Here is a 10,450-nt window from a genome sequence, read left to right as displayed (position 1 = left end):
TAGGGTGCGCGAGGAAAGGCATAGGGTGGGAAAAGTAAATCTATATTTTTTTAGGTAATTTCTTTTTGCACTTTACTTGCTTCTCGTGTACCCTTTATATTTCCCATTTTACCCCGTTCATATTATATAATTTGTAACAACCTTTCTAGTGCAAAAGAAAGAGAATTGTAAATTCTGTTTAGTTTGATAATACAAAGTTTAAGAACTGATATAGTGCGATCAAAAAGAATGGTGTTGCTTAGAACGTTTTGGTAGCTAAATTCTATCTTGGAAAATTTCTCACGAAGTGTGAGAACTGGACTATCCAGGTGAACCAAGATAACTATCTTGTGTGATTCTCTTACCCTTATCTTTTATTATCTGTCTTAAACACAAATCATACACAATCATGTTTATAATATTGTCATTACATTATCCATAACGATACAGTCCTTATAAAATTAATTCACTACAAGAAAATGGGGTTTTAGAGTCAGCAGAAAAATGGATGCTAAAAGGCAAATTGTAGATGCTAACAATCTTTTAGCTTTAGTATAGAGTCCAAAAAATTGACGACGATAAAAGCTTGGATAATAAACTCAAGCTTCCAACTGACGCTAAAATAGCATCTACAAAGTGGACGCTAAAATTGAAGTTAAATACATATTAAAAGTGTATGTAATGCAGACGCTAAAAGTTGGGCTAAACTTGGCGTCAGTAACTGTGAATTCTAAGATGAAAATTTTAAAAACTAAATTTTGTCAAGTTTAGCGTTCGAAATTGTTGATTCTAATCTTAGCATCCAATTAAAACAGATGCTAAATTGATCAATTTTATTGAAAAAGAGTGTACGCAATCAGATTCGATTCACTGACGCTAATTAACTTGAATGCTTGTGCTTATCTTTTGTTGGTTAACGACCCCTTATCAGACTTAAAAAAAAATATTTAAAACTTAAAAGTATAATATTATAGAAACTAGCGGAAAGACGGCCACTATCGTGCCCGTCTGTCCACTCTTTCTACTGCGTTAATGCATGTGATTATTTTATTATGTTTGTTTGTATAATTTGGATTAAAATTTTTAAATTTTAAAATATTAATGGAAATTATTATTAATGGAAATTATTGATCTATTGATTTATAAACAAAATATTGTGAAGGCATATAACAAAATTATTTTTGAACTCAACATATTTTAGTTTGTCTGCATATAAAATTAAGATATAATAATGTTCATTTATTGTTTATTCTAATAATAATTAGTAACATCATAACATAAATGTATAAATGACATGTTGTGTAAAAGAAACGTGGTTATGATTACGATAAAAGAATATCTTTAAAAGCTACATTTTTCTTAAAGTCTTCATCTTCTCCTTCTATTTTCCCTTCTTTAATGAGAACTTTTGTTGAATTTTGAGAAACTCCTCTTGATAAAGCTACATATAATTGACCATGCCTGAAAACATGCCGTGGAAGATAGATTCTCACATTGGGAATGATCTGCCCTTGTAATTTATTTATGGTAATAGCAAAACTTAGTCTAACTGTAAATTGTTTTCTACTAAGCACAAAGGGAAGTCCTGAACTCACATTTGTTTTTAATTTAATTCTGGGAAAGAATGCTCTTTTTCCAGCATTGCTTCTTGTTAGGATTTCCACACTCTTAAATAAACCACGACATAACAATCGTGTCCCATTACACATGCCATATCTAGGGTCTATGTTTCGCAACAACATCAAAGGTGCACCTTTTGTTACCTTTAAAATATGTGGTGGCATATTTTCTTGAGCAATTGAGTTTAGGAATTCCTATTGATATAAGTTATGAGTATCCCCTTCAACATCGTCAAATGACAACAAATTATGTTCTCCTCGAAACTGATTGATAATTAATATTTAATATATCGCTAACAATTTTTTTTTCTAAAATACTTTGAGTCCTAATCTTTTTTTTAGAGGATTTAAAGTCTAATCTTTAACATTATTTTTTGCTCACGCTTGTTACTAATTTTTTTTAGAGGATTTAAAGTTCAATCTTTAACATTATATTTTGCTCACGTTTGTTACTAATCTTTTTTTAGTAGATTTAAAGTCCAATCTTTAACATTATTTTTTGCTCACGTTTGTTACTAATCTTTTTTTAGAGGATTTAAAGTCTAATCTTTACCATTATTTTTTGCTAACGTTTGTTACAATTGATCAAAGGTTAAGGAAGAGTAGCTTATATTAATAAAATAATATGGAAATACTGTTTTTTTTGCAAGTAATAAAATAATATGGAAATACTGTTTTTTGTGGAAGGGATATGAAAATACTTGGCAATCTTTGTCGGTTGTATTGAGGGGAACAATACAGATGTACAACATAAAATCGGCTAATAAAAAAGTAACATGAATTTTTGTTTTGTGCTAGTTTTTTGTGAGTTTGATCTGTGGTTAACGGAGGTAAAAGAGGGTTAACAGGGACGATTAGTGACGTGGATTAGTAATCCACATGTTATTTTAGAATTGGCTAACAGTAAGAACAGCTCATAAGGAATTGTGTATAAGTTTTCTCCTTAAATTTATTATTATCTATTTGTTACATGTGTTATTTGTATTTAAAATTTAAAATTTAAAATTAACGGTATTTTTGGAAATAAAAGTCCAACCCAAAAATGTGCTAAAAGGGGTAGTTTTCTTTATATATAGTATAGATTAAAATAGGACTTGAAATTGAGGCATCCAATGATAAAAAACCATAAATATAAGGTTAAATACCAAAGAGTTGTTAATTTAATGCACCGTTACCCTTTTAAGGACCTATTTGAAAGTTAAAAACTTAAAAAACTTCAAATAGGTGCATTAAACTAACAACTTAAATGACCTATTTGAAACTTAAAAAAACTTAAAAGGAACTATTTCAAACTTAAAAAATTAAATGACTAACCTGATATTTTTGTCAAACTTAAAGGACCAAAAAAGGTATTTAGCCTAAATATAATGAAGTCTTAACCATAAATTTAGTAGAAACTAAATGTAATCCAAAACCCAAAACATAATGTGTCACAAGTTCAAAGAGAACTAGGTGAGGTCATCAAAAATAGCTTGGTGATGTCTAAATGTAAAATTAGTAAACGTAATCCTAAAGCCAAAATATAAGGTGACGGTAATTCAAGAGACTAGGTCAGCACATCCAAAAAAAACATGACAATTTTGTTACATCCAACAAAAACTAAAACATTGATAATCATTAGATGAGGTCATCCTCTGATATATCATCGAGAGCAACATCATAATTTGGATGTTTGAGAGTATGACGAGGTTGAACTAGACTGCAAGAACCATCATCTAATTGATTCTCTAATGCTGCCATCCATTGCCTAAATTCTTCCATTTCAGTATGGAATTTGTTCTCCGGCTGTTTGGTACGTTGATAAGCCTCAACAACTCTTTAGTTTGCTTCCCCAAATCTTTGGTTAGCTGCAGCCTGCAGTAACATCTGTATCAAAATGGGTTTTATACAATGCCTCTGAAGTTTTAATGATAACAGAGTATAAAAGAACAATTAGATATGTTAATGTATGTTCAAGTGCGCAAGACCGTATAAATAAATTTAAACTGCTAAATCGATTTTTGGTTCTAAGGAAACAAGATTATGTAGAACTACAAGAGCATCTGCAATTTATAAGAAGCTGATGATTTAGATCAGACTCTGAAGGTCAAAAGCATCTGAAGGTACTCAGACTCTTAAGGACACGTCAACATCAGAAGACGCTGACTGATTTTGTAGTCTTCTAAAGGAAGGTCTCTATCAGACTCTAATAGTACAATTTGTTTTCTTATGACCAAGTGTAAAAACAAACAAAGGAATTCAAGGAAAAAGGAAATGATATGGATAATTTCAACTAAAGCAAAAGAATTTTGAATGACTAATGAACGACGTTATCCAAATCAAGTAACATTCCAACATCTTGGATCAAGCTTCTCAAGGACTCAATTTAATGCGTTGACACTCGCCAACATCTCTCAGTTCTTTTTTTTTGTTTTTTGTCTCTCATTTCTTCTTCTATATAAGGAGTTGAAACTTGAAGAAATATATATCACTCTGAATATTTACAATTGTCATTACTCTGTCAAAATCAATAGCGCACAAACACTTAGAGAATTTCTTAGGAACTTTCGTAATTTAGAAATTCTTAGTCTCAAAGTCCGAAATGAATTGCATTGATTACACCTCTGATAGTAAAACTCAAACAATATTTTATTTGATTAAGTTATATTGTAGAAGTCTCTTTCAGTTGTGATTGAGCAGACCCTTGAAAGTGCAATGGGACTAGACTAATTTACACTAAAATTTAATAACAGTCCAAGATTAAGTGAAACTTTTTTTTATAGCTTACCGGCAGTCATTTGTCATGGTAAAAAAAAAGTACCCTTTTTATATAACTAGTTTAGAGCCCCGGCATTGCCCGGTGATATTAAATTAGTTTGTGTGCACAAATAATAATATCATAGATTGTGTAAGTATATTAAATTGAATTTATTTAAATTTACAATTATAGTAATATCTTAAAAATAAACATAAATGGTGAGATGAATGTCCAATGCAAGAATAAAAGTGTAACAAAATCAATAATGAATTAGTCCAAGTGGTAAGAGTTTTGGGTCCTTTAAATATGTGATCTTAGGTTTGTTTCGTGGCTCATGCGCATGAGAAAAAAAATCCATTGAAAGGGAATGACCAATCTTTTGTGCCCCACCGATTCCTGACGGAGATTAGTCATCTCTAACATTAGTGGAATTTGTGAACCTATATCATGGTTACTCAAAAAAAAAAAAGTATAACGAATAAATAGATACGTAGTTTGTTGAGATATTTCTGCCACATAAAATATTAGAAATTCAACAAAAATTTTAAAAAAAATATTGAGTGGATAAGATCAAAAGTTTGTTGAGATATTTTTGCCAAAAAAAATATTGATTTTAAAAAATAATAAAAATATTGATAATGAATGTGGAAGTGACACTTGGCATAAAAAAACTTATATATATATATATATATATATATATATATATATATATATATATATATATATACACACACACACTAGTGTATTTACCCGGCGTTGCCCGGGTTACACATATTCAAGAAGAACAAAAAAAAAAAAAAATTATGTAAGGTATCCGCAAAAAAAATTTATAACGGATCGCTACGGGACGAATATCTTAATAGGTACACACAAATAAAACAAAATATACCATATTATAAATACTCATAAATTTATAGATGCGCAGACAGATAAAATTAACTGAATTTAGTAAAAATATTAACACATAGAATAAAATCATCTTTTTTTAAGTTTTCAGGACTCGCATAAATCCGTACCTGTTATTAAAGTAATAAAATTATACAATTGATTGATTTGCATTAGAATATGTTGTTAAAAATAATATAATAACACCTTCAAGAAGAAAAAAAAAGATAATATAATAACTAACCGAAGCCTCTTTTTCCTCAAAGAAAAACTAATTGAATAATATGTACTAAAAGATTACATAGTAACTAACTGAAGCTTCTTTCCTAAAAAAAAAATTAAATATTTAATGGATATAATTGAAGGGTTTGGTATCAGTTTGTTAAGATATTTCTGTTACATAAAATATTTGAAATTCAATAATAAGTTAAGTAAAATATATAATAGATAAGATCAAAAATTTGTTAAGATATTTATGCCAAATTAAATATTGGTTTTAAAAAAATAGAAAAATAATAAAAATATTGAGAATAAACGTGGAAGTGACACGTGGCATAAAAAACCTTACTTTATATATATATATATATATATATATATATATATATATATATATATATATATATATATATATATGCACACTATTGATTGATCGATTGATTGATTAATGATTTATAGCGGAAGGATATCGCATGTAATTTGTTGAGATATTTTTGTTACATAAAATATTAGGAATTCAATAAAAAAGTTAAGTAAAATATTTAATAGATAAGATCAAAAGTTTGTTGAGATATTTATGCCAAATTAAATATTGGTTTTTAAAAATAGAAAAAATAATAAAAATATTGAGAATGAATGTGGAAGTGACACGTGGCATAAAAAACCTTACTTTATATATATGTTTTTTTTTGACAAAAAAAAAATAATAATAATAATAATAATAATATATAATATACTATAGAAGTCACTGGTTCGATTTGCATAATAAATCGTCTATGCTATCAAATTAGTGCGAACCAGCTAAACCTAGTAAAAACCAGTGACCCTGCGGGATTTAAAATCAGTCGGGTCAATACTTAATCTTTAACCACATTTTAACTATTTTTACATAAAATCTGAAAACATTGGACCTTCCCACCTTATAAGAACTCAATGATTTTGGAGTGCATTTGAACCGTTGTTTAAAGTGCTAGAATAGAACACTTGAAAAATTTACAAACACTTGTTGGTTCGTAAATTTCTTTCACCTTGAACACGAGTTCATATTTTTACCCAAAAAAAAAAAGAAGACAACACAAAATATGTTATCTGATTAGTAACATGTTGGTTAATAATAATAAGACAAACAACATTCCTTTTATTTGGTTTTCGTAAACAATACTAAAGAACAAGTGGTTCACGAAAAGTTATGAAATACCATAACAGACACAGGACACAATATTCACACATCAAAACTAATAATAATTTGAGAAAATAAATTAACTAAATGAAATTATGTTTTGGTGTCGCGTTGATGTCGAGCACCTGACACCTTCGATAGAGATCAAAATGCTCAATACAAACCCATCATCAACTAAAAATGATCAAAAACTAATAATAATTTGAGAAAATAAATTAACTAAATGAAATTATATTTTGGTGTCGCATTGATGTCGAGCACCTGACACCTTCGATAGAGATCAAAATGTTCAATACAAACCCATCATCAACTAAAAATGATCAAAAACTAATAATAATTTGAGAAAATAAATTAACTAACTGAAATTATATTTTGGTGTCGCATTGATGTCGAGCACCTGACACCTTCGATAGAGATCAAAATGTTCAATACAAAACCATCATCAACTAAAAATGATCATAAACTATCAGTAAATTGCAGAAGTTAATGAACTTTTTGGAATAACTCAATCCCTGTCAAAGGAAGCCCAACATGAAGTTGAATTGCCACAGGGAAGAAAAGTATCAGATTTCACGGTATGTTTGCTCTATTTATGATCAAAAAGCAATTTCTGCATACTTCCGGAATAAGTGGAATATGAAACAGCCACACAAACCAGAAGTGCTCCCTGAAATATTTAGTATAACTGTTTAACTAGACAAGAATTCATCAAAAGTTACAACTAACCAGCAAAATAAAGCTTTAGATATTTACTTCTGCAAAATAAAGCTTTCTTCCACATATAGGTATTAGTCCTTCATATTTCTATCATTTATTTTCGAGACGAATCGTATTATATCCTATGAAGCCAAATTCAATTTACACAAACAAATATGTATAGTTGGTATGAATTACACCAGAACTAATTGAAAGAAAAAAGGTGATTTATAACATGATGTGTTTAGTTTACCTCTCTATCTTGTGGAGTTGTATAAACAAAAGGGTCATAGATAATAAAAAAGATTAAAGCTTGTTGATTCAAGATGCACACATCAACAGGCATACACTGCACACACACATTTGTTTCTCTAATAAGGGTTTTGTAATTTATCCATTTAAAGTAAGTTATTATAACTAGAGATATTGTGGGAAATAGAAACATAGAAGGATGCAAAAATGATAACACTAAACCATAAAAACTATCTTTAAGAAGTTGGATGCAACATTCACTTTATAATGACTTCATGAACTCAACCTTTGCTGACGGTGAGTTTTGAAGCAAAAAGTCCACCAATTTGGCAGGTATCCACTCCGGTGGTTGGAACACTTTTAATTTCAGTGACTTTAAGTTACGCAACATGTAAGGGAACTTAACCTTCCAAAAATCACGAAAGTAGAAGTGACTCTAAGCAAACAAGTAGTTTTAGGATTAGTTGCAAGTCATATTTTTTATAAAATTAATAAATACAATCTAAAAAGCAGCAGTAATGTTAAAATATAAAGTCCGTACCGTAAGAGCATCTGAGTTGACAGTCAATGATTCGATATTAGCAAGTTCAACCAGCCAGTTGAATAGGACTGATGGTTTCTCTCCCAATCCCTTGCAATCCGATAAATGAATATTTACATGTTTGATAGAAGAGAGAACTCTCTTGCTCCCAAAAAGTTTTGGAATATATTTACCACCACTATAATCAAAGGTATGAATAGTTGGAGCATATAACTCGATTCCAAAAGAGGTTCTGAAATCGGTCCAAGGATCAGAATCATGCATACATATAGTTAAATTGACAAGCTTGGGACTTGAAATGCGAAGGTTTTGTGCATCCAGAAGTACACATTGGTCAATGATCAAAGTACTCAACGTGTTAAATGTGGAAAAGGGGTCGACACAACCATCACTTGTGCTGCGACGAAAGGCAAGGTGCTTTAGAGACATAGTGGTTAATGCTGGGAAATTGAGAGAATTTGGAAATATTTGTGTTGGGTCAATTTCAAGCGAAAAACTAGAAAGATGAAGGCACGTTAAAGTATGAGATGAAAAGAAGCATGGTGGAAGGTGTCGAATAATAGCATAATTGATTCAAAGCTGTTGGACATTGTGCGAAAAAGCATATTCTATAATCTTTTGGTATAGGCTAATCCCTATAAAATAATTGTAGTGCAAACAGAGAGCACGGATAGCTGTTGAGTGATCACGAAGGGAGAAAATCTGAGGCAGAAATTGATTGAAACTTGTGGAGGTCCTAAAGTCTAAAGAACTTATTGTAAGGGTGGGAAGAGTCTTCCAGAGATTGATCCATCTTTTGGATAAAATACAAGTTTGAACGGCCTCTTTGGCGTTTAAAAAGGAGAGTATGTGAAGGAGAACACAATTGGATAAATCACTGATAAAATCCTCTTCATTTTTGTTGTCGTTCTTAAGTTGCCTCTCACGTCTCACCATTGTTGTCTGAGAAATTAAGTTGATTAGAGAAAAAACTAACTATTATATAAAACATAGAAATATTAGTCTGCCAAATTGTGTGTAAAGTTTTTGTTTTTTAAGAATCAAGAAATGTAACCTAATAACAAACATATAGAAAGAAGAGGGGGATATATACCTTGTAAGCACGCTGTAAACCTAATTTGATGTGAACACGCTGCCTCTCGCAATTGCAATGGCATTTTGATTTTGAAGCATGCATTTGATTTATTAGGGTTGTGTAAATTATGATTAATTGGCTTGGGCTTATTAATTTAATTAACTAAAATTTATCATTATAACAATACCGTCCTTATTAATTTAATTGTCTAATATTTGTCCTCGTGATTAACTCAGTTGGTTCCTCGTGACCTTACCTCTGTTGGTTGGGACAATGCATAAAATATGCAAGGTCCGGGGTTCAAACCCAGGGCACTACCAAAAAAAATCAGTTGGTAAGGACAACGCATAAAATATGCAAGGTTTGGGGTTCAAACTACGGCCACCACCAAAAAATAATTGTCTAATATTTATCATTATATTATCCACCACAATATAATCCTTATTAAATTAATTGTCTATCCTATCTATACCAAGGATTTTACGAGTATACAAGTTTTGTAAGTTACAAGACTAAATTTTAAAAGGGTCACAATTTAAAATATCTAATAATCATGTATTTTGTCAACTCAGCAGAACACATTATATTTTTCTATTGTCAAATCTCACCACAGACCAAAAGTTAATAAATTTGAAATAATAGAAGTTGAATAAAAAAAGGGTTATGCTAACAAGTGTCCTTAGGGCACTAGTTAACGATTTATAAAATGAAACAATTGCTAAATTCTATGTAGAAAAAGTTACTTTTTGGTATTTCAATAAGTCAAATATACAATTTCCCAGATAAGGTTACTATTTTTAGTTTCTGAACAAATACTACAAGGGCACTTGTTAGCATTTCCCATAAAAAATTGCATGAAAGCGAATGACATCCAAACACTAAAATTTAAGGTAAAAAATTCAACAAATGACATCCAAAAACTAACAATAAATTATCATAATATTTGGACTTTTGTGGAAGCCTTGATGGGATAAATCCGCAAGTGCACGGTTTACCGATGTAGTAATAAAAAGATATCGTTCCGACAGGGAGTTATGAATTCAATTAACTTTTGACAATGATTAGATTGAAAGCTTTGAGATTAAAGTTTTGATTTTTAATTAAAAGAAAGTAATAAAAATAAAAGAGCCTTGGGATTATTGGTTCATCATAATGACGAATCTTTCACAAACAACCCCTTAAACTTATAACTTTACGTCAGTCCTAATTTCTAAAGACAAGTTTCTCTTTAGTGTATCAAAGCTTCTCTCGAAGTCAGTGAGTGTGTTCC

General features: G+C 30.0%; 1 pseudogene; it reads right to left on the bottom strand.

The window, feature by feature from the left end:
* Positions 1–7,826: 7,826 nt before the first annotated feature.
* Positions 7,827–9,041, bottom strand: LOC146934961 (F-box/LRR-repeat protein At3g26922-like; annotated as a pseudogene).
* Positions 9,042–10,450: the final 1,409 nt, after the last annotated feature.

This window comes from Medicago sativa, chromosome 3 (assembly GCF_051527215.1).
Source record: "Medicago sativa cultivar Bolivia chromosome 3, Bolivia_mono, whole genome shotgun sequence".
Taxonomy (NCBI): Eukaryota; Viridiplantae; Streptophyta; class Magnoliopsida; order Fabales; family Fabaceae; genus Medicago; species Medicago sativa.
Note: the sequence above shows the minus strand (reverse complement) of the source record. Positions and strands in the feature narration are given on the sequence as shown.